The following is a 26,321-nucleotide window of genomic DNA, read 5'->3' on the forward strand; positions in this document are numbered from 1 at the left end:
AGGTGAAGCTAAATGAATCTGGGTATTTGCTTTCCACAGGCGAGATAATTGTTAACTTTTTCTGACATCGGTTAGAGCAAGAAAAACGGATCCCCAATGGGGTACTTAAAGCTTCAACTTCAATCTCGGAAAATGCAAAAGTCAGGGTAACCTGACGACCGCACCCAGTGCAGTTAACTGCTTCTTGCTTCGGCCCTCAGCAAGAAAGACTGATGTACGGTGTCGGGCTGCTTGATTTTATATCACTGATGACCTGGACGCCGGGTCCTGAGCCGACAGCAACCGACGCAGAAATACTAAGCCTCGGGTATTCGGGCCGACTGAGGGCTACCCCTGGCAGGATAACCCAAATGTGATGACTGCAGCAGTGAGACATGAAGAACATCACAATTTCTTGCTAAATAAGGCCGCATACAATTGTGAATTTTTCCTTACAGATTTTCTTATGCCCACATACAATCTGTGCTGTTTGTGGACATCCATACAATACAAATGCAGCAAACATTCATCTCTGTTGATAAAACTAGAAAATGTACTATACTGGCTATGGAATAAAGAGTCATATCTTATGTTAAGTGCTTTTCATTTACTGCATTAGTAAACTTCATCAGACAAAAGCAATAAAACACATTTACAACAGTTAAATAGTTTAAAATGTGGTGCCCTTTTTCTACTACAGGAAATGACATCACAAACCTAAATATGCTACTTCCCCCCATTGCATGTACCATTATTCACAAATAAGTAAATATTTATATATATATAACTAAACATTCTAAATACACCAAATACATACAATATATGCAACTGTATAAATTAAAAATTATAATTAGCTGCCCAAGATATTAAATAAATATGCATTTATATACATAAATAAAATATTCATTTATTAACTTAAACAAAACTTCTTATAATTACTAAAGCAACTCTTATCTACTTAATGCTTTTAATTTTAAAATACTGTTAATATTGCATAGATCTTTGAGTCCAGGCCATGCATAAGAATGAAGCATAAGCTACCATATTAACTCTGACTTTTCCAATTGTAATTCCCAGGGGCCACCTCTATCATTACTAAGCACTTGCTGCAATATTCCAAATCTAAAATGATGATCATGCACGTGTTTGGCTAGTGCATTATTTAACTGATATTTACTTATTGCAAACATGTGCTCCTAGATTATTTCCTTAAGGGATCTGGTGCATTTTCTTGTATAAAATACTGGGCAGAGTTGACATACTGCCACATATATTACCCCCTTGGAATTACAATTACATTTGCCCTTAATGGTATATTCTGTGCCTTTTATCTGTATGCATTGTCCTTGATGAATATATCTACAGTAATTTCACATTCCACATCTATTCATCATACCCACTGATTTATTAGCAATATAACTTGTCTTGTCATTCTCCTACAAGTTTTTAAGATTACTTACTCTCCCTGCTACCATTTTGAAACCATGACACAATTTTGTTCTAATATTCAAATCCTCATCCATAAGTATCCAGTTTTTCATCATAATAGCCTTAATTTCATAAAAATGTGCATTAAATGTTATGAAAAGTACAGCATTATCCAGGTAGCATTTGCTCACACCTAAAGGTATTGAGATATTACTATATGTTAAAATAGGCGCAAAATGACCATTTGATCTTTTAGTTTTTACATAAATCCGTATCTAAGCTAACCATCCTTGCTGCCCAGACCAGCTGTCCCTTAACTACCGATTTTTTATTAATTGACGGGTGTGCACTAGAAAAATGCAAGAGTGAATTTGAGTAGGTGGGTTTTCTATAAATATTCATTATAAATCTATTATTAGCCCAATCCTTACTCAAAATGACATCCAAAAAATTAATCTCCTTATTATCCACTTGTTGTGTAAATGTCAAATATGAAGTAGTTGTATTAATATATGAAATAAATAAATCTAGTGCTGCTTGACTGCCCTTCCAAAGGATGAATATGTCATCCAAATATGGTAAATATAGGCTAATATGCTGAAAAAACTCACTCCCATAAATGTACTGCTTGTTCCCACACAGCCATAACTATATTCGCAAAAATTGTGCCACAAGGTGAGCCCATGGCTACACCCACCTGTTGTAAAAAATATCTACCCTTAAAATAGATGTAATTGTTCTTAAGAACTATTTCCAAGAGTTCAGTATACACATTAATTTTGGACTGTGTGATCCCCTGTTCACCTAAAAAGACTTCTACAGCTTGTATACCGTCTTCATGAGGGATCATTGAGAATAAGTCCTTGATGTCCACTGTTACAAGTATACTAAGGTCACAATACTGTGTGTGTTTAATTAACTGAAGGAAATGCCACGAATCTTTTCAAATTTGGGGACATTTCATTATCAAGCTCTTTAAACTATTGTCCAAATACTTTGCACATACATAAGTAATTGAATTACGACCGTCTGCTATCGGTCGTAATGGTGGATTGTTCATATTCTTATGTACCTTTGGCGCAATATGTTAACAATATTAATATTCATGAACAGTATACAGGTTCTAGTGACATAGTTAATTGGAAACAAACACTTCTATCTCGATGGTTAATGGATGAACAGACATGGTCTTCATCTGGTGTCAGCATTTGCTCTGAAGTGTTGCCCCTTAAAAACATGGTTGGAGCAACTGGATGTAAAATTATTTAAACTGAAAAAGTTGCAAGTGGAAAATATGTATTTAAAAGATTGCATAAAAAATAAAATTATTCCAAAAGGACTATGAAATTGGTAATACCCCTCAGGACTTATTGAAAATTCTCCTTTACATTGTGAATTGTTAACTATGTATGACAGACATGGTTTTGAATTGTTAGAGCTTTTAAAGTATAATGCAAAGGAAATTGATGTGTTGTTAGTAGAATGTGATGCCTTAGAAAAACAAGTGCACGTGGATGTTAATTATACTAGATATAAATATGAACATCAGAGATTATATATTAGTATTGAACATATTTAATCTGACTTGAAATTTAAAAAAACATAACAAATTGTTAAGGGACCAGCAACAGTACAGTAAGGGTCAGGCTTACCCTAAACCAACGAAAGTTAAAACACAAGTGGGTTATGTGAATAATACTGTTACCAATGGTCAAAATGTAAGGGCACGGCATCAACAAGTAATAATTAATGATGCTGAACAAGTTGCCTATCAAAATGATTTTGAAGAGTATGATGAACAGTTTCCACCTCACAGAAGATCAGAAAGAATAAAAAATAAAAATAATCAGAATGCTAACAAACATGATTGGTCTGATAATCAGGGTTTTTACATACCCTCGAGTCAGAATCATAGGCGAGGGGGGTACCAGTATCGTGGTAGGGGAGGAAATACAACTAAGTATTCCATGCAGTACCACATGGGTAGAGGAAGATATAACCATTATTGATTCAGTTTCTAATGATGCTCGTAGTAGTCCAGTCATTGTATGTAATTGCTTAGGTGACTTTAAAGTGTATAATTTTTAAGATACTGTGATAGACAAATCAATGGTGAATTTAGTGAGTAAAGGTTTTACATTTGTACCATCTAAGCAACCTAATCTTGCACAAATATCGATTGACTTAAAATTATTTTTAAGAAAATTAAATTTCACATTATTTGGTGACAATCAGATAGCACATTCTGAACCTCTTGAATTAACACGTATCCACAGTACATTTAACCCCCCCCACTTCATCCCGTTTTAGCATCATATGAAAGAATATGTGAATTGGATATCAGGCATATGGTGAATAACAAAAAGCCTCTGAATGACAATTTAACAGATGAAGAGAGAATCAATTTGTCATTTCTCATGCATCAGTCTTTAAGAATAATGAAGCCTGATAGGGGGGGGGGTAGTTATAATGGACACGTTTGATTATGAACAAAGAATGTTAGATATATTAAATACAGAAACATATCAGGAGGTTAGTAGAAATGAGCTAGAAGGGTGCATATGGCCCTTAATGATATGTTTCTTGAAAATAGAATAGATATTGGCACTTATAATTATTTAAATATTATTTCTCCCATAATACCTACTGCATTTGGGGCACCAAAGGTGCATAAGAATGTGAACAATCCACCATTACAACTGATAGCAGACGGTCGTAATTCAATTACTTATGCATGCGCAAAGTATTTGGACAATAGTTTAAAGAGCTTGATAATAAAATGCCCCCAAATTTGTAGAGTAATGGCATTTCCTTGAGTTAATTAAACACACACAGTATTGTGACCATAGTATACTTGTAACAGTGAACATCAAGGACTCTGTATGATACCTCATGAAGACAGTACACAGGCTGTAGAAATCTTTTTAGGTGAACAGGGGATCACACAGTCCAAAATTAATTAGTGAATTGAACTCTTGGAAATAGTTCTTAAGAACAATTACATCTATTTTAAGGGTAGATATTTTTTACAGCAGGTTGGTGTAGCCATGGGCTCACCTTGTGGCACCATTTTTGCAAATATAGTTATGACTGTATGGGAACAGCAGTACATTTATGGGAGTGAGTTTTTTCAACATATTAGCCTATATTTACGTTATTTGGATGACATATTCATCCTTTGGAAGGGCAACGATGTTGTTACACTAGATTTATTTATTTCATATATTAATACAACTGACTTCTATTTGACATTTACACAAGTGTGAATAATAAGGGAGATTGTTTGGGTGGTGTTTTTGGTGAGTTGGGATAATAATAGTTTATGAATGTTGCTGTTTATGAGCCACTACTCAGGGGTCATTCTTGTTTTTCTAGTGCACACCGTCAGTGAAAAAAATCAGTGATTAAGGGACGGCTGGTCAGCGACAGGATGGTCAGCTTAGATATGGATTTTGAAATAGAGTGCAATAATTTGATCAATATGTTTAGAAAGAGAGGTTATCTCAATCGTATTCTTAAAAAAGTGTACAATGAAGTAAAAACAAAAAAGATCAAATGGTCATTTTGCACCTATTGGTCCAGGCCATCTTTTTTTTGGAGAAGGTTCCCCTGCACCCTAGTAAGCAGGGGTATGCAGTTAGACCTTGTCTGATTGAAGACTGCTGGAATAGGGCTCAGTTTTGAGCTTTTTTCTGGTTTCTGGGTAACTTGTTTAAATCAGTCTGTTCATTTTCTACTGTTTATATATATATATAAATTGGCACTTTATTCATCTGCTTTTACTGTATTTTTCTTTCTTCCTACTTTATTACTGGGGGCATTGACTACAACTCTGATCTGCGATATATAAAAAGAAGTTATGTACCTACCATAACGTTCCATGTTAGTTGTCTTCATCTCGCCTTCACTGTTGCAGTCATCACTGTAGGGTTCTTCCTGCCGGCAGGCAGTCCTTGGTCGGCCAGAATCCCAAAGTCTGGGTCTGGCGTCAGCTGTTCAGTCATGCTCCCTGACGTCAGAGTGCCAGGAGTACAAAGCTGCCAGCCGACACCATGTTCTCCAGTTTTACAGGTGCCTAAAAATGAAGGCCAATAGTAAAAACCAAAAATAACAAACCACAAACCCCATAGCTTGTAGCAAATATACCTCAGAAGAAAGGTGAAGTAGGTAAGCACACTAGTGAAAGTATAAGAAGGGACAGGAGGGAGGGTAACCCAGACTGCAACAGTGAAGACACTCAAACATCTACATTTATGGTAAGTGTACACAACTGTACTATGTTCATCGTGTTTCACTGTTGCAGTCATCACTGTAGGGTTGAATCCCAAAGCTGAGATAAGGGGTGGTGGTTATAGAGAAGAAGGAGCGGCTAGAAGGCCCTGCAAGATTGCAGAAGCAAAGCCTGCTCTAGACTTAAAGAGGGAGATTATAGTGCTTAGAGAAGGTATGCACTGAACACCAAGTTGCAGCTTCCAAAATATCTTTGGTAGGTACTCCCCTGAGAAAGGCAGCTGAAGTAGCAGTAGCTCTGGTAAAGTGAGTCCTAATTTTTCCTGGGATTTGCTTTCCATGATGAGAGTAACAGAATCTTGATTCCATGCGCAATCCATTTAGAAATGGTCTGTTTTGTAATAGCTTTTCCTTGGGAGTTTGTTGCATAAGAAACAAACAGTTGCTCTGTTTTCCTGACATCCTTGGTTCTGTCCAGGTAAAAACGAAGTTGTCTGTGTACATCCAAGGAATGCAAGATCCTTTCCCTCTTATTTTGTGGATTAGTGAAAAAAGTTGGCAGGTGAATAGTTTGATTTAAAGCCACTTTGGAAACCACTTTAGGCATGAAAGTAGGATTAGTCCTTGAAGACACCCTATCTTGGTGAAAAAGAAGGTAAGGTTCCACAGCCATGAGTGCTTGTAACTCCGAGACTCTCCTGGCTGAAGTCAAAGCCAGTAGGATATCTGTCTTCCATGATATATACTTAATATCAGTTGTGGCAGCAGGCTCAAAAGGAGGCAGAGTGAGTTTTTCCAGAACACAGTTGAGGTCCCAGGCAGGTATGGGTGGTGTCCTAGGGGGCCTTAAATTCTTTGCTCCTCGTAGATACTGTTTCAGAAGTGGATGTGAAAAGAGTGGAGGGTCTGTATTGTAATGTGCAGAGATAGCCGAGGCATGAGTTTTTATGGAGGAGAAGGATAAACCCTTATGTAGCATTGTCTGTTAGGTAAAGCAAAATCAGAGGGATATTAGGAATGAGAGGATCCGAATCCTGAGCATGCATCCAGGTGCAAAATCTCTTCCATTTGCCTGCATAAGATTTTCTAGTGCTAGGCCATCTGGCTTCTAAGATGACATCCATGACCTTTTTGGGAAGGGGAGGATTAATCATAGATCCTGAATTCGCCAGGCTGCGAGTTTTGACATGAGAGTGCAGAACCTGGCCCTGGTGTTGGGACAATAGATTGGGAATCTAAGGCAAAATCCAAGGTGGTTCCCGAGATAGATTCTTCAGTGTTGAGTACCAGAATTGACGAGGCCAATTTGGGGCCAGTAGAATCATCATCTGGGGCTTGTCCTGTTTGATCTTTAATAACACCCGTGGTAGAAGAGGTAGTGGTGGAAAGGCATACCCCTTGAGGTTTTTCCAACTGAATGATAGTGCATCCACTTTCCATGCTAGCCTGTGAAAAGTCCTTGTGCAAAAAATCTGTAACTGGTGGTTGAGGGGGGATGCAAATAGATCTATGTCCGGGCAGCCCCAGGCTTCTGTAATCGTCTTGAATAAGTGGGTGTCTAGCATCCACTCGTGTGGGTCTGACAGGTTCCTGCTCAGGCTGTCTGCCAAAGTATTTTCTTTCCCTGCCCTGGCAGGAACTGAGCTTGTAGATCCACTTTGTAAGCTAGTGCTGTGTTCCATAGAGTCATGGCTAGTCTGCAAAGGGGGTAGGAATGTGAGCCCCCCTGCTTGTTTATGTACCACATAACTGTGGTGGTGTCGGTTCATATCAGTAGTTGTCCTGGTTGTAGAAGATCCCTGAAAGCCAAGAGGGCATTCTGAACAGCTAACATCTCTTTTAAATTGATATGTAGGTGCTTCTGATCCTCTGTCCAAAAACCTTGCAGACCCTTTCTCTGCAAGTGGGCTCCCCATGCGTAATCCGAGGCGTCCGTGGTTAACACTTGGCTGGCTGGAGGTAGACTGAAAGCTTTGACTTTGTTCTGAAGACATGCCATGGACCACCAATGGAATTCCTTTTGTAGGCAAGGCAAGACAGCAATCTGTGTGTCTAGACTGTGGCAATGCTGGGACCATACACTTTTTAGGTACCACTGTATTTTTCTCATATGAAGTCTTGCATTTGGTATGAGAAGGATGCAGGAGGCCATGTAACCCAAAGTCTGCAGGAATTTCCTTGCAGTTAGCTGAGTTATAGAAGCCAAGGTTTTGAAAGTGGAAGCCAGCTGTAGTTGTTTTTCGGATGTCAGGAATGCCATCTGGGTTGCTGTGTTTAAAAGAGCACCCAGAAAAGTTATCTGTTGTGTGGGGGTCAAATTTGACTTTTTTATGTTTACAGTGAATCCCAGGTACTTGAGAAGATTTTGAACAAATAGCAGGTGCTGGAGTAAAACATCCTTGCTGTCTGCTTGAATAAGGCAGTCGTCCAGATAAGGGTAAATTTGAATACCCTTGAGTCTGCAATAGGCTACTACTGGTGCCAGGCACTTGGTGAAGATCATGGGCGCAGTAGACAAGCCAAAGGGCAGCGCAGAGAATTGGTAATGTTTCGAGCCAGCCTTGAACCGGAGGTATTTTCTGCACTCCTGTCTGATAGGGATGTGAAGGTAAGCCTCCTTTAAATCCAATGTCACCATCCATGCATTTTTGCTCAACATTGGCAGGAGCTGCTGCAGAGTAAGCATTTTGAACTTCTCCAGGAAAGTATTTAAGACTGAGAGATCCAGGATGGGTCTCCATGAGTTTTGCTTTCTGGGAACTAGAAAGAGCCTTGAGTAAAAGCCCTGGCCCGTCTCTGATTGTGGAACCAGATCTATGGCCCTCATAGCCATGAGGGATCCCACCTGATTTAATGCCTCGGACCATTGGTGTTTTGGTAGGTCTGGCCATCCGTTTGGTCTTGGCAAGGTATGAAAGTGGAATTTGTAACCTCTTGAAACTACATCCAGAAACCACTTGTCTTGGATTATGTAAGTCCAATTTTGTTGAAAAAGAGAGTTTTCCTCCTAGAGGGGCATCCAGAAGAGAAGGTCCTGGAGCCATGCAGGGGGAGTCATTGAGTCTGTTTTCTAAATGATTGAGGTCTGTCCTCTCCACCCTGGGGGTGGAAGTACTCCATTGTCTAGGTCCGTAAGAGGCCTGTGTTTGAGGCCTCCCTCTGGTGCGCCTATATCTACCCCTCTGAAACCTGTCTGAGCTGGGAAAAGACCAATTTTTTGTTGGCCAATTTCTGCTAAATCTAGGGGGCTGAACTTGTAAGAAATTCTTAACCGTTTGCATGGATTTAGCCTTATCCTTCATTTTCTTTATCACCTCTTCAGCCTTAGGCCCAAACAAAACATTATGCTGAACAGAAGCATCCAGTAACTTTGCTTTCACTTAATCAGGTAAGTTTTGTTCCTTTAACCAAGCATGTCTTCTAATGACTGTGTCAGAGGCAGCCGCCCTGCAAGAAGCCTCCAAGGCATCAAAACCACAGTGTAAACCATGCTTCCCCACTTGTTTAGTAGCATGCATCAAATCATGTAATTCCTTATTATCAGCACATGCAGAAATGGAGCCTAACTTTTGTTTCATAACAGACAGTAGAAATTGCTGATATTTTAGCATATGAAATTGGCAATTTAAAGCCCTAATCGATAAAGTAGCAGAAGTATACACTTTTTTGCCCCATCTCTCCAAAGCTCTGGAATCCTTATCTGTCAGAATAGGATTTTTAGCAGAGGCAGCCTTAACCCCCTTAGGACCCTGAGAAATGGTTTCTGGATCAGCAGTAGGATTTTTGTAAAGGAACTGGTGGGAGTCAGGGACCCTGTAATATCTGTCAGGCTTAGCAGGAGCTGGAGGAAAAGAGTCAGGAGTTAAATTAGCCTCAGAAAAAGCATCATCCACAATATCCAAAATAGGAGGAATAGCCAGGGGTCTATGTTGGGGAAGAAGAAGGAAATCCCTCAGCCTTCTCTTCGATTCAGAGTACTCCTGTCCTTCCCAGTGAAAATGTTCCCTCATGTCATGTAAAGTTTCGCCAAAAGAAAAATCCTCAGGGGGAGAAGCTGATGGAATAGATTCCTCAGCATTAGAATCCTCATAAGGAGGGAAAGAATATTCGTGTTCAGAGAAAGACACTGAAGAAATAGATGCCTGATCAGAAGAATCATAGTCCAACTCTTGCCTTGGCCTTTTGTCTGGAGGGGGATGTGAACCCCTAATCATGGTTAGCAAGTCCTCCACCATTTTAAGTAACTGTTTCTATGATTTGGGTCCCGGATCAGAAGAGGCCTGGGCTGGTGTCTTAGATTTAGAAGGAGTCTTTGCATTTGTCCTGGGTTTTGCCTTTATCAGAAGCTGTGTAGGCCTGAAAACCCCTTCGGATACCGGTACCTGCACAGCAGCTCCGGACCCATCCGAGGGAGCATTGTCCGAAGGTCCTGCAGCTGGAGTGCTCAAAGGCCTAGTTGGCTCCTCGTGGGAGTCCATTTTGGCTATCAGTTCTGAAATGGCCGACGACAGGGGCTGCGAAAGCACCTCACTGACGACGGTCGAACCTGAAGCTGGCTCTGGTTGTGTAACGTCATCTGATTTGGACCTCGGAGGCCTGTCCTTATCCTTGCGTCGTTTGTGAACTCCGGTAGTCGGAAGCGTGTCCGACATTTTATAATTAAATCGCCTACCAAAGTAGTGAAAAGCAAAATCGTACATCCGCTTAATCGTACGTTGGTTAAATCTAGCACAAAACCGACAACTAGCTACGTCGTGGTCAGGGCCTAAACAAGGAATACAGTAAGAATGGAAATCCTTATGAGGTATTTGCTTCCCACAAGAAATGCAATTATTAACTTTTTCTGACATCGCACTGGAGCAAGAAAACAGTTTCCCCAACGGGGTACTTAGCTTTGAGAAGAAGCAGCGAGTCTTCGGACTGAAGCACAAAAAAAGAAGTAAGTCTTGGACTGAAGCACGAAAAAATATCAGGAGTCAGCCGACCGGCACTTGTGAACTGCTTTCACCGTACGGCAAGAAAGACTGGAGAACATGGCGTCGGCTGGCAGCTTTGTACTCCTGGCGCTCTGACGTCAGGGAGCATGACTGAACAGCCGACACCGGACCCAGACTTTGGGATTCTGGCCGACCGAGGACTGCCTGCCGGCAGGAAGAACCCTACAGTGATGACTGCAACAGTGAAACACGATGAACATCAGCAATACATGTAACTTCTGGTTCAACAGCAAACCAACACCAAAAACTAGCCTGGATTTCCTTCTTCTGCCATTAGAAGGAAACCAGTAACCTAATTCAAATGCAAGTCACTACTTCAGCAATGACTGCATCAGTACACTCACTATTAAGCAATTCAAGCAAAGGTCATTTAGCCTGGTCTTCCATGATCAAACTAGTAGAGTCAGATCGGGTTTTAGCTGGTCATAAATAGAGAATTTAGCTCAGTGTGTAGCTTCTTGTAGCAAATGAGAAGCTCATCATTCTGAAATGCTTTATTTAAAGCAATCATAGCAAGAAAGAGCTGAACAAAGCAGACTAACCAATAGCAATACACTAGTTCTGCCTCAGTAGTAAGCAATGCCCCAAACTAACCTTGAGTCCCTTCTATCACCAGAAGGAAACCATTAATCTAATTTAAAAGCAATAAAACAGTGCAGGCTATACCAGTGCACTCAGTTTTAAACAATTCAAGCAAAAGATACTTCCTGGTTTTTAATTAGTACAATTTCTTCATAACAGCACGAGTCAACCCTGAAAACACCTACCAGGAGATTCGGTGGGAGAACAAAATCTAAATGAGAAGCCAGGCTCTCACCCTAATTGAGAAAAACTTCCTCAGCATGCATTGCGATAGCTTCCTGTACTACTAAAGACGTGAAAACCTGAAGCCACACCTACCCCAGGTATGAAAGGGTCAAAAAGGATAAGCATTGTATTTATTTATGTTAATGTACTGGGGTAGAGCACTGATTCACATGTACCATTTTCAGGCATGGCACTAGAGTACTAGTTTGTAAAGTGACTTGCTCAGAGTCAAAAGGTAGGCAAATGGAGGCTGATGGAACCAATGCATGGACTACAGGAAGCAGTTCTTTAACTGCTCATAGCCATAATGAGGTGCATCCTGAGGACTAAGTCTATAGCTTCTTTGCTGGATTATGTAAAATGTAGGAATCACAATAAATACGGAAGATGCATTGGAATCTTCTCTGCCAATGAATGCAGAACATGTCAACTATCACTGTGTCCAAAAACAAACCATAGAAAGACTTTATTCTCTAAGGTACTGAACAACAAGGCTGTACAGGGTCTAACTCCCGGAAGCCTCTGATGAGAGGGACTTCTGAACCTTAGCTCCAAGACAGGACTGGAGCAGAGGCTGAGACAGTCTGCCAGCAATTTCACTGTCATGGAATGTGAATTGCTGCAAGGGTGATTCCCATCTATATGGTTCACTGTCAAACATGCATCTCTTCTATGCAGAGAGGATGTAAAGTGTGGGTTACCTTGTTTGTTGATGTACCACATCATGGACTAGCTACCTGACCACAGCAGGAAGGGTTCTGGACCCAGCTCTCCTGAAAGAGACTTCACGGAAAGAAGCACTCCCCGAACTTTAGCTGGCTGGAAGCCTTCTTCATTCTGCAACAGGCATCAAACTCCTAGAAAATTCTACAGTGGTCAGTGCCTATTTCTTCTTTTAAATGTCTTCAACAATATCTTGAAAGCATACCCAAAAAGGGCTTCTTTCCAGAAGAACGAGAAAGAAAACACTGCACACGTCACCCCTTTCAGGAAAAAGTGAAGAAGCCATAAGCTAGAAAAATTGTCCCACAAGTACTTCATTCACACCAGTAAGTCCCTTCAAAAGGATGAAATACCTAGACAAGTTGTAAGACTTCTAGCCAATGCACCTCCGGGTACTGGGGTCAATGCTCATGATGGAGGAATGCAGGTGATGAAGGAACAGAAACACTAGCTATCAAATATTCATCAATGGTGCATGGAATGAAAGTGTTAAGAGTGGGAAGAATATTGTCTGGAGATGACCAGAAAGCCATGGCAACATGGTACTGACAGTATACTGAAACGTGACATTAGCATTCAGCTGAATCATGGAAAGTACAGTTGTGTACACTTACCATAAATGTAGATGTTCGAGTGTATTCACTGTTGCAGTCATCGCCTGTGGGTTATCCCTGCTGTGGTAGCCCTCGGCCGGCCCGAATACCAGAGTCAATGTTTTTCTGCGTCGGCTGCTGTCACTTGTGACTGATGTCAGGTCGTCAGTGCTACAAAGCAAAGCAACTGATACCATTACATTAGTTTTTCTTGCCCTAACCAGTCAAAAGCCCCTGGAAATATGGTAAGAGGGTCCTGGTGGCAAAAAGCCACCGTAAGAAGCTTATGTCTCGCTAAGGAAAGAGGATATAAGGGGGAAGGAGGGAGGGAAGCCAGGACTGCAACAGTGAATACACTCAAACAGCTACATTTATGGTAAGTGTACACATCTGCACTATGTTCTTTGTATTTCACTGTTGCAGTCATCACCTGTGGGAGGATTCCCAAAGCTGAGGAGAGGGATGGTAGGATTAGTAGGAGACCTAGGCTGGGTCAGCATGCCCTGCAGAACTACACTGGCAAACCCTGCCCTAGCCTTAGAGGAAAGAAGTAGGTGGTAATGCTTTGTAAAGGTATGGACAAAAGTCCAGGTGGCAGCTTCCAAGTGGGAACTCGTCTCAGGAATGCTGTGGAAGTGGAGGCTGCCCTAGTGGAATGGGTACAAATAGACTTAGAGGTGGTTTCCCATGAAATAGCAGAAATGGATGCAGTGTGATATCCATTTGGAAATGGTTTGCTTGGAAATGAGCTTCCCCTCTGCAAAGCTGACCAGCAGTTGGTCTGTTTTCCTGAAGGCTTTAATATGGTATAGGGAGTATCTGAGCTGTCTGTGCACATCTAGTGAGTCCAGACTTCTTTCCCCCTTGCTTTGAGGGTTAGGGAAGAAGTTGGATAGAGGTATGGCCTGGTTGAGAGTCACATTAGATACCACCTTGGGCATAAAGTAGGGATTAGTCCTCAGGGAGACCCTGTCTGCAAGGAAAATGATGAAGGGTTCAATGGCCATCAATACCTGAAGTTCTGAAACCCTTCTGGCTGAGGTGATAGCTAACAGGAAAGCAGTCTTCCAGGAGAGGTATTTCAGTTCTGCTGAAGCAGCAGGTTCGAATGGTGGTATGGTTAGTTTTTCCAAAACATAATTCAGGTCCCAGGCTGGAGTGGGAGGTCTGATATTCAAAGCCTCTCTGAGGACCTGTTTAATCAAAGGATGTGAGAACAGGGGAGGATCTGTACTGAAACAAGCTGAAATGGCTGAGGTGTGGATTTTAATAGAAGAGAAGGAGAAACCACTATTTGGTAACTCCACTAGATAGTGCAGGATAAGAGGGATGGAAGGTTGTGAAGATCTGATCTGCCCCCTCTGGACTGGTTCCAGCAGCAGAACCTTTTCTATTTTCCCACGTAAGATTTTCTGGTGCTGGGCCTTCTGGCCTCTGTGATAATGTCTAGGACCGGTTTGCTTAACAAGGGCCCCTTATTTGCTTTTAGAGTATAAACCATGCTGACAGTTTGAAAGTCTGCAAGTCCGGGTGCAGCACCCCCAACCCCCCCCCCCCCCCCCCGCGAGTCAACGGGTCTGAAATGAGGGGAAGCTGCCTGGGAGGCTGTGATGTCAGGCTGTGCAGTAAGGGGTACCAATGCTGCCTGGGCCAATCTGGAGCAATGAGGATGGCCCTTGGTTTCTCCTCCCTTGTCTTGATCAATACCTTGGGAATAAGAGGCAGAGGAGGGAATGCGTACACAAAGAGGGAGTTCCAGGGGAAGGTCAAGGCATCCACCATCCACGCTAGGTGGTGATACTCCCTGGTACAGAATTTTTCCAACTGGTGGTTGAGGTGCGAAGCAATGAGATCCACATCTGGAGTTCCCCACTCCTGAGTGACTAGCAAAAAGATTTTTCTGTGGAGATGCCATTCGTGGGGGACCAGTAAGTTTCTGCTTAAGTGGTCTGCCAGGGAGTTGTTGATCCCTGATAGATATTGGGCTATTAGGTGCAAACTCATGGAGGAGGCTGTCAGCCAGAGGTTTATGGCTAGCCTGCACAGAGGGTAAGATTGGGTCCCTCCCTGTTTGTTGATGTACCACATTACAGTGGTGTTGTCTATGTTGATAAGGAGAACCCCTGGTCTGGGATGGGGTTTGAAGGATATCAGGGCTTTGTGTACTGCCATCATTCCCTTCTGGTTGATGTGCAAGGGAAGATGTTGGGCATCCCAAAGGCCTTGGGTGCACCTGCCTGCAAGGTGGGCCCCCAAGCAATGTCTGAGGCGTCGGTGGTGATGGTTTGCCCGGTAGGGCGGTGGATGAAGGGAAGACCCTTGTTCTTGGCACAGGCCCCTGCCCACCAGAGAAACTCGAACCTTACACAGGGGATCAGAGAGAGAGAGGACTCTAGAGGCTGAGAGTGCTGCCACCAAGGGTTCTTTAGATACCACTGAAGCTTCCTCATGTAAAGACTGGCCAGAGGAATTCGAAGGATGCAAGATGCTATGTACCCCAAGGCTTGCAGGAATTTCCACACTGTGAGCTGACGTCTGGAAGCCAGCTGGGTAAAGTAGAGCGGCAGGAAGCTCTGCTTTTCTGGGGATAGGAAGGCCATTTGGGATGCTGTGTCCAGCAGTGCTCCCAGGAAAATTATGCTCCTGGAGGGTGTTCTGCTTTGATTTCTTTTTGTTGCTGGTGAACCGTAAGGAAGATAAGAGGGTTTTGACAAATAGGAGGTCCTGGAGCAGCTTTTCTTTGCACTCTGCCTGAATGAGGCAGTCGTCCAGATAAGGGCAAATCTGAATATTTCTCTGTCTGCAAAATGCTGTGCCTGGGGCTAAGCATTTTGTGAATACCCTGGGAGCAGTAGATAAGCCAAAGGGTACTGCAGAGGACTGAAAGTGTTGTGAGCCTGCCCTGAAGTGCAGGAATTTCCTGCAGGATTCCCTTATGGGGATATGGAGGTAGGCATCTTTTAGGCCTAGGGTCACTAACCACGCATTTTTTGTCAGCATAGGCAGCAGCTGCTGCAGAGTTAGCATTTTGAATTTGGCGACCACCAGGGAGGTGTTCAGAATGGATAAATCCAGGATGGGGTGCCAAGTGCCCTCTTTTCTGGGAACAAGGAATAGTCAGGAATAAAAGCCTTTGCCCGTTTAATCTGCAGGAACAGGTTCTACTACTCCTGGGATATGAGAATTTGGACTTATTTCAATGCCTCTGCCCACTGATTTGGAGGTAAGTCTGGGTACCCTCTGGGAATTGATAATTTGTTGAAAGAAAATTTGTATTCCTGAAAAATGACCCATTGGTCTTTTGTTACAGAAAGCCAATTTTCTTTGCAGAGGGAGAGCCTTCCTCCTAGCTTTTGGTGGGTGAAAGGAGGGCAGAGGGGGAAAAGGAATCATTGAGAGTTTTTGCCATATAATGATGGCTTAGAACTCCCTGCCTTTGGGGCAGGAGTGGTCCACTGTTTGGTTCTCTGCTGTTTATGGGATAGAGGCCTGGTTGGTCTGTCCCTGCAGGGTTTACAATGCTCCTGTCTACTAGGTGCAGGAAAGGACCAGTGCTTAGACGGGAAATTCCTGCTGAACCTGGGAGGCTGAACCTGAAATAAATATTTTACTGTTTGCACAGATTTTGCTTTGTCTTCCATCTTTTTAAGCACATCTTCAGATTTTACTCCTTACAAGTGGTCCTTATCCAAGGGTGCATCAATTAATTTAGACTTGACAATCAGGGAGAGGTTGTTTCTTCAACCATGCATGTCTCCTAATGACAGATCCTGACACTGCTGCCCTGCTTGAGGCTTAAAGTGCGTCATATCCACAGTGCAAGGAGTGTTTGGTCACTTGACAAGTAGACTGCAGTGAATCTGCTAATTCTTTCGAATTGGCACAGTCAGGAAAAGTAGAAATCTTTTGTTTTAATAGTTCCAAAGTGTGTTGTTGATATTTTAACATATGGAACTGACAGTTGAGTGCTCTGATGGCTAAGGTTGCAGAAGTGTATATATTTTTTACCCCATCTGTCCAGAGGTCTGGATTCCTTGTCAGAAAGAATAGATTCTTTGCAGAACTAGCCTTAGCTCTTTTTGGACCCTGTGTAATGACCTCCGGGACTGCAGCAGGATTTCTGTACAGGTATTTGTGAGAATCTGGTAGTCTGTAATACCTGTCAAGTTTAGTGGGAGTAGGTGGGAGGGCATTAGCGGCTAAGCTGGATTAATGGAAAACATCATCCACCACTTCTAAAATAAGGGGGATGGCCAGGGGGGGTCTGTGCTAGGGCAGGTCTAGAAACTCTCTTAGTCTTTTCTTAGACTGAGGCATGTCCTGAGATTCCCATTGGAAATGTTCCCTGAGGGTGGGAAGGGTTTCCTCAAAGGAAAGATCTACTGGTGGGGAGGCAGAAGGAATGGATTCCTCTGCATCTGAGTCTTCATTAGCAGTAAGAGGCTGTTGTTCCTCTTCAAAAACAGAATAATCAGATTCCTCAGAATCCTGCTCTATCATTATTTCAGGAGAAGAGTGTCTTTTCCTTTTAGAAGATGTGGCCTGACTATCCCTGATAAGGGAGATAAGATCCTCCGCCATCTTAAGCACTTGGGGTTGGGGTGGTGGGGCAGGAGTAAGATGGAGACTAGAAGTAGATTTTCTAGGGGTGGCCTGGCTTCTAGGCCTAAGAGTATCCATCGGTCTGAGAGAAAAGGTAGTCGGATGACAGGATGTCAGTTTTTGTCTAAAATCAGTAGTCAGAGAGGCTTCCTCAGTAGTCGGTGCCTGCATCGTGGTTCCGGACTCAAGTGAGGCAGAGACAACCATAGCTCGGAAGACAAAGAAGATTTCTGCGGCCTACCAGACAGTGAAAGGGTCTTGGTAGAGGCCTGCACAGATATCGTATCGGGTATCAACGACTGTGAAAGCGTCTAACTGCATTCCGGAAACCTGACGACCTGCTTACCGGTAGCGTCGTCGGAAGGCTTAACCTTGTGTGGTTTGTCTCTATCTTCATTTCTACGTTTTTTCAGAATGTCGACGGATTGCTGGCAGATGGACACCATTTTGGAATGCGAAGATGGTGGACAAAAATACCTGTTTACAGTAAGAGCTCTACGATGAATGGTTCTCGCATTAAAGAGGGGGCAGAACCGGCAATGGGGGATGTCGTGGTCTGGGCCTAAACAACTGATGCAGTATGAAAGGAAGTCTCGGTGTGGGATCTGCTTTCCACAGGCGACACAATTGTTAACTTTTTCGGACATCGATTAGTGCAAGAAAAAAAAATCCCCAAAGGGGTACTTAGCTTTAGACGTTTTCAGCTGAAATTTGAGCTCTGGTAGTGACCAACCGGCACACTTTCAAACTGCTTCTCCTATGGGCTCCATGGCAAGAAAGACTGATGTAATGGTGTCAGCTGCCTTGTTTTATAGCACTGACGACCTGACATCAGTCAGAAGCGACAGCAGCCGACACAGAAAAACATTGACTCTGGTATTCGGCCTGGCCGAGGGCTACCACAGCAGGGATAACCCACAGGTGATGACTGCAACTACTTCCAAAACAGCACCAACCTGGTAACACTAGCATACATGCAAATACAGTGTTACTCAAGACAGCACACTGCAAGCAAAACAGACTGACGTCTTGCACAGGCCATTTATCATGTCTAAGACTCTTGAGTCCCACTGGCTAGTATGTCACATTTCCCACAGTCTGTAACAGAGTAAAATGTGCTATGCTGCATTAATTCTAGGCTGCTATATTCTTAGGATGGTGCAAGACATAACATCTACAGTACTGAAGTATGTGATGGCATACTAGTGTCCTACGACATTTTATAGATACATCTTAGTGATGTTATCACCTCTAACATACATCGTGGCCATTCTACCAAACATCCTCAAAACTGTAGGGCAAGCACTGTTCTATGAAGACTAACTAGGGTATTAATGTGTCTCCTGCCAAAGACAGATTCACACATGCATACAGTGACAGTGACATGTACCTTGAACAGCAAGTCAAAGGAAGCTGTGTATGACCACAGAATGATGGGTGTGCCTTTACTGGGACTATGAATTAAAATACGAAACCAAACGCAGAAACCACAAAACCAAGCCGTGAACGACTCAAGGCAGTCGAAAAAGGTTTATTTAAGAGCTTTTCGTCAGCTTGGTAAGCTGACTTCTTCAGAAAACAAAAAGACCACTGGCAGCTTGATCCTTATAAAGGCAGAACACTCATTTAGATCATCAAGCAATAATTCAATTAATATAATTAACATAAAATGAAATGAAATTTAAAAAAGACTATTTAAAAGGACTATTTAAAAGGACAGTAACCGTTAAAGGTAGCAAACTACACATCCTTATAAATATACCTACAACACAAGTACATAAATCAACCTGCTGTTGTGAAAATTAATCTTGTGAAGTATATTGCAACCATTAAGTAAACAACATTATTTAATTTTCAACAGCTTTTGAACCCTAGTTGTGTTTTACTGTTAATTCAAGGTTCTAAACCTACATATGTCGTTGTGTAAAAGGTGAAAGCATCAAAGACCCCAGAAGTTGTTATGAGTTTCAAAAAACATGTTAAAAGACATGTTAAAAAATAGAACTCGATTTATAAAACCAGTTTAGAAAAAGAAGTTTGCAATTAATGTCTTTTTGTTTTTATATAATTATAGTACAATAAGTAAATGTACAACTATATTTGATGGTGCTAAAAATTAATATGTGCTAAAAATTAATATTTTCACAGCAAATTTTTCGAAACATAAAAACAGTTGTGTGTGTATATAATGGTACTATAGAAAGTAAATAAAGTACATGAAATATATGTAAATCACACGTAACATATATACTTGATAAAGTTTCTTTAATAATTTAAGTTGTTTATGATAAGTTAGGCGTACCCAATGTCATAAATGTCGTGGTCAATAGTTTTAATAAGTTCCTAGTAACGTTTATTAAAACTAGCTACTCCACGAAATTAATCATAACAGACATAGACAACATGAAAAACACCAAATATCATGAAAGTAAATGCCATGAAAAATGTATATATGTGTATATAAATGCCATAAAGGAGGTATGTCTAATGACAATACCTTCATCTTTTCAAACTATTTAATTTTAATAGGCTTCCTATTGAACAAGTCTCGTTCAGTCCTGGGAAGCTATAAGCATTTAGTTTTACCTGCCATTTCAGTTCCAATTCTTCCAGTTTCAGATTTCTGGGACCCCCTCTTGGGTCGATTTTTACATGGTCAATTACCATGAACCTGAAACTGTGATTTGGATGACTTGCCGTGTGTTTAGCAAGTGCGTTCTCCAATTTCCCCTTTTTAATGGCATACAGATGTTCGTACATCCTTTCACGTAGTCTTCTTTCAGTCTTACCAACATAAAATGCTAAACAGGATGTACACTTAGCTAAATAAGTAATGTGGTTAGTGTTGCAATCAAATTTGTTCCTTAACCTGAATTTTTGTTTGTTCAGGATAAAAGAGTTACCCTCCTGGACGTGTTTACAATAATTACAATTGTGACATTTATACATTCCAGGGCATCTCACTGTAGGTGTGTCATGTTTTTCTAACAGGTTTTTGATGTTGAGCCCTTTCCTGTAAACTATCATAGGGTGGTCACCTAGTTTTTCAAATAGATCAGGTGGTATTTTAAACAAGTCCCAGTTTTTCTTCAATATAGATGAACACAAGGTGCTTGTTGTACTAAAGGTAGTAATGAATTTAACAGTACATAGCTCGTTATTAAATCGGCCACTGATTAATACATTACTCCCTTCTTGGTCAGTTAGGTTCTTATCAACCAAGTTAGCACTATTGTCATCAATCAAATTTTTAGTGTTAGTCTTCAGGAGAGGTAAATACACCTTATTGTGTCTTTTGTCCATTACCTCCTGAACTATTGGGTCAAGAAAAGTTACAGGGTAGCCTCTATGTATGAACATTTCCCGTATGTGAGCACATTCCTGTTTAAAATCCTTGTCCAGGCTGACCATTCTGGAAGCTCTTACCAGCTGCCCTTTCACAACAGATTTCTTCTGGTAGTGGGGATGACAGCTGGTGTAATGGAGGAACGTGTTAGAATATGTTGGTTTTCTAAAGATATTTGCAGTAAACAAGTTTAAGTTATAATTTTTACTTAGATGAATATCAAGGTAATCGATAGAGTCACAATTAAACGTGTGAGTAAATTGCAAAAACTCAGTAGTGTGGTTAAAATAGTCAATAATTTGATGACTGACACTTTCGCTACCTTTAAGTAAAATAAAAATATCATCCAGGAACCTTGTGTAGTATAAAAAGGACTCAAAGAACAAGTTACCTTTAAAGACAAACTCGGATTCCCAGTACGCCATTACCAAGTTAGCTACACTTCCTCCACAAGGTGATCCCATGGCAACACCTATTTTTTGCAAAAAGAATTCGTCACAATGGCAAAAATAGTTGTTTGTTAACACTACATCCAAAAGGACAGAAACTAAGTCTGTTTCCCTGGTGGAAGCTTTATGTTTCTTAAGCATAAGTCCTACCCATTCTAATGCTACCTCATGGGGGATACTAGTGTAAAGATCTTTTACATCAATTGTGAGGAAGTTGTAGCTCTTGTCAAAGGGCAAGGTGTCAATATTTTTCAAAAAAGTCCAAGAATCTTTACAAATTTGAGTCTCCTTGACCAGATATTTTTGTAAAATGGCATCCAATACCTTAGCAAAAGAGTAAGTAGGAGATCCCCTACTATCTACCAAAGGTCTAAGTGGTGGGTTCTCAATACTCTTGTGTATTTTAGGGATGCCAAAGATACTCGGCTATCTAGGGAATGACGTTACTAGGTAGTTGTATGTCTTTTGGTCTATTAAGGCATCAATGAACATATCCTCAATACAGTTTCTGATGATGCTATAAGCCCTGTTTATCTCACTACGTGAACTGTGTTCATATGCTTCAGTACTGAGTAGTTTATACATTCTATCATGGTAGTCACTCATGCTGAAAACAACTAATCCACCACCCTTGTCAGGTTTACAAAACCTAAGCCGTTGGGTGGCAAGAAAAGACATTATTTCCCTTTCATCATTGTTTAAGTTAGTAAATGTGGACCTGTTATCCTTATAGGTGTTCATGTGTCTTATGTCTAATTCACAACATTTCTCGAACAAATCGAGAGCGGGGTGTAATGGGGGATTGTAAGTACTAGGGACATAGAGGCTGTCAGACAAATGAAACACGTCACCCATCAAAACATGGAGATTTAGTTTCCTAACAAACAATTTGATATCCAAGGTTGTGTTAGTAGTATCCCTTTGTTTAGATGGAACGAAAGTAAGCCCTTTAGATAAAAGGTCAACTGTTTCAGACCCAATTTCTATGTCACTAAAGTTATACACTTTAAAATCACCCTTAGTATTTAAAATAATAGAAGGTACTAGTTTACTACTCTCCAAAGGGACAGACTCATAAGAACCATAATTAGACTCATTTAAAATAATGTCAGAATGAAGTGGTTCTATAGTACTCCTGCTTAACTCAGGTACAGACTCAATCGTGTCCAAAAAAGTGTCAGAAGCATCATGACCATCAGATAAGTTTGACAATAAATCCGTAACAGGTCGAGGATTTATTTCCTGTAAACATTGTAGACCCGTTTGTCTTTTACTACATTTTGTTGGTAGTTCTTCTGCTTCGGTTTGGCCCCGGTGAAGGGGCCCTGCTGAAAATTTGAGTCTCGTGCCTGATGCCTGTCAGGTTGAGCACTTTGCAGCCTATTACGCCATGGGGTACCCCTACCCCCTTGTCCTTGTTGGTTAGATGGCCCTTGATCAAAACTAATGTTTTCGGACTCAAAGTCATCAACAAGGTCCTTGTTGGACGACATTCAGGTCCTTATTATGTGGGTAAGATTTTTTAGGGTTTACCATTCCCTTTCCCCAAACTTGGGCTACAGGTGGAATGGGGTAGGCAGTTCCTGAACCGTATGCTTTGATGTCCCTGTCGAGTTTTTTGATTTTATCAGACTCCAGTTTAGACATGTATTGGTCAATACTATTAAATATACGGTCATAGTCGTATTTGTATCTACCAAATTCGTAATGGGTTTGTATACTAGTGTCCAAGTCCGTTACGAACCTCGAAAGGTCACTGACCGAATTGTTGTAGTGTTTAATAATAGTCTCAATTAACTCAAAACCTTGTCTATCAAATAAAGTCACCAAGTCTTTATGAAAGGTAGACCCACTTTCCAAACCAGTAGGGTAGGATACACATCTCAAACCTTTGGGAACTACCTTTCTAGATAGACATTCATGGAAATAAGAAATTTCCAACTGGAGCTTTTTAAGTTTAACTAAACACACATCAAATAGTTTTAGTTTATTGCCTATTGAACTATCATCTTCCTCCGTTGGCTCCCTACTGTTTCCGTTAGGTTCAGCATTATACACACTATTTAGACAAAAAACATTCTCTAACCAAGTTGTAAAAGAGGAAGTTGTTGTAGTACCTTTTAGTTTTGGCAGTCCACTCCTAGATGGACCAGAAAGTTGCCTTTAAATAGTCCTTTTAAATAGTCTTTTTTAAATTTCATTTCATTTTATGTTAATTATATTAATTGAATTATTGCTTGATGATGTAAATGAGTGTTCTGCCTTTATAAGGATCAAGCTGCCAGTGGCCTTTACTGGGACTGGTCAGCTTATATTTCATGCATCCAAATGAGGACAATGAAAATACAAATGGCAGCAGTATATCTACAGAATAAAAATCAAATCACTGTATATATCATAAAAATATCTCCTCCATCCAGATGACAATCACCCAGTTACCTTATTTTAAGGGGCTAGTAATGTCATATAACTGCACTGTCACAAATCTCCAAATATATTTACTGCAAAGAGAAGAAAATCCTCTGCTCTTGATTATCAGGTATCATTGCCAGTCTGTCACCCTTCTGATACTGCAAGCAGGTGAAAAAATTGGCAGCATTTTACTCCGATGGATATAGACTGAGCCCTACCTAACTTAAAATGCAAAGAACAAAGTAGCCTTACCATGTTTACCCATACTCCTCATGCTAGTTATGTGACTAACACTGGGACAATTACAAAACTAGACTGCATCTGTGACAAATGCCGCCACCACATCTAGGACAGCTCATCGATACAGATGTCACTGTAGTAGACTCTGATGCAGCCCATACACTGAACCTTTTTCTGCATGAAAAAATACCTTTGCAGTATCAAGTAAAGCAATATTTTCTGCTGGAGTTTGTTCTCTAATTGTATAAGAAATGCTGAAAAAAAAGAAGTTATATACTTACCATAACATTCCATCTGAGTTGTTGCTTTTCATCTGTCTTCAACATGACGGACATAGATCTAGCAAGGATATGACTTGGCTGCATACTCCAGCATCGGATTCAAACTCCAAGCTCCTCCCCTACCCATAATGCCCCTGTCCCCCTCCTCCCCTCAGATCGAGTTTGTTGCAGAACAGTAGCATCCCAACCTAGACAATATGCCTATAAACCTGGCACCACCCACAAACAACTTATCAGGAGAAGACTAGCCAGGATACAGAGGCTATGACTCTTCCATTCAGTCCACTACACAGCCCACACAAAGCAGGAGAGAAGGAGGGAGGGACAATTGAAGACAAATGAAAAGCAATAACTCAGATGGAATGTTACGGTAAGTACATAACTTCTTTATCTGAAATTGTTTCCATTTGACCTTCAACCTGAGGGACAGAGTCCTCAGCTACCAATAAACCCTGGGAGGTCCTCATGGAAGGATGTTCCAGAGAACAGCTGAGCCAAAGGATGTCCTGCCCCTGGAAAGAAGGTCCAACTTATAATGGGAGATAAAAGTGTGCAATGACATCCAGGTAGCTTCAGAGCAGATATCATCTAATGAAACCCTGGACCAAAAGGCCACAGAAGTAGCCACAGACCTGGCGGAATGTGCCCAGACACGTCCTGGTGGAAATAACCCTTTCAGAATTCAGAACATTCAGAAATTCATCGAGCAATAATAACTTTAGAAAAATGCTTCCTCAAGAAAGGTTTGGAAAAGGAAACAAAAAGTTGATCAGACGTATGAAAGGATTTTGTTCTATGCAAATAGAAGGGTCGATATTACATAATTGAAGCTTTAGTTAGGCGAATAACTAAAGCTCGATCACTAAATGTTGAAGTCCCAAAACCGCAAGCGGCAGTTTCCACGCAGGGAAACAATGCCGTTGTCCCAACTAAAAAAAACAAACAAAACATTAAACACAAATCAAGTGGGGGGCTTTGTCCTGCCACACACCCTGATGTGGGGGGCTGTGCCCCCACACACCCCCTAACTAAATATACGAATTCTAAGATCGCTCCACATTGTAGAAATGGCAAAATCTGCGTAACAGCCAAACAAATGGTTTCCCTGTGTGGAAATTGCTGTTCGCAGTTTTGGGACATTTAGTGATCGAGCTTTAGTTATTCGACTAACTAAAGCTTTGATCATGTAATATAGACCCCAAATAGAAACGCATCTGCCTGTGAATATCATGCAAGTGCAATTTGTACTCTCCCTTACTCTGGAAATTTGGAAAGAGAACCAGCAAATTGATGACCCAGTTAATATTAGATTCTGATGCCACCTTCAGTAGAAAATACAGATTAGTCTGCAGGGACACCCTATCTTTATAGAATACCATATAAAGGGGTTTAACAGATAAGGCCTGATTCTCAGAAACCCTCTTGGCTGAGGTAACTGCAACCAAAAAAGGCCATCTTACACGACAGAAACTGCAACTCAAACATGGCTGCTGGTTCAAAAGGAGGAGAAACTAAGTCCTGCAATACCAAGGTGAGATGCCAGGGGGGTGTTGGGTCCTTAATCGGAGGCCTAAGGAGGAAGGTACCTTTCAAAAAGGCCTTACAAAGTTTAGAAGAAGCCAAAGAAGCCAAATTCTCACTTATGTGGAAGTTAGAAATCCCTGCCAAATGTACCTTAACTGTAGAGAAGCTAGTGCCATGATTAAAAATATTCGCCAAAAACTCCAAAATAGCTGGAACTGGTGCAGTAAAAGGATCCAGGTCATGCCGAGAAGCCCAGATCAAGAAACGCTTCCATTTGCTCAAATAAACTTTCCTGATAGAAGATTTGTGAGCCGCTACCAAGACCTTCTTAACAGGAGCAGAGAGCCCAGGAGTCCTAAACATCATGGGAACTGGAGCAGTCAAGCCATGAGCTTCAGGCTGACTAAGTCTGAGTGAGGAATCCCTGAGGGATGTGTAATCAGATCCGGAACCGGATCTAGTCTCCAAGTTGGATACATTACATGAGAACACAGAATGGGGAACCAAACTTGGCGAGGCCAGAAAGGGGCAATGAGGATCACTGAGCTCCCCAACCATCGAGCTTTCTGAATAAAATTGGACATTAGATGGAGCGGAGGATAAGCATACAGTAGATAGGAGGGCCAAAGATAAAATAGAGCGTCTCTGGGGGACTCCTCTGGAGGGGAGTTCAGAGTGAAATACTTGCACTTCACCTTGGAAGGAGAGGT

The 26,321-nt window shown here is 41.4% G+C and overlaps 1 protein-coding gene across 7 annotated transcripts in view; it reads right to left on the reverse strand.

The window, feature by feature from the left end:
* EVI5L (ecotropic viral integration site 5 like) overlaps positions 1–26,321 on the reverse strand; it is a 2,636,797-nt gene that overhangs the window by 1,958,755 nt on the left and 651,721 nt on the right. The gene's annotated exons all lie outside the window — the stretch shown is intronic.

Source organism: Protopterus annectens, chromosome 9.part0 (genome assembly GCF_019279795.1).
Source record: "Protopterus annectens isolate FY-2018-M chromosome 9.part0, PAN1.0, whole genome shotgun sequence".
Classification (NCBI taxonomy): Eukaryota; Metazoa; Chordata; order Ceratodontiformes; family Protopteridae; genus Protopterus; species Protopterus annectens.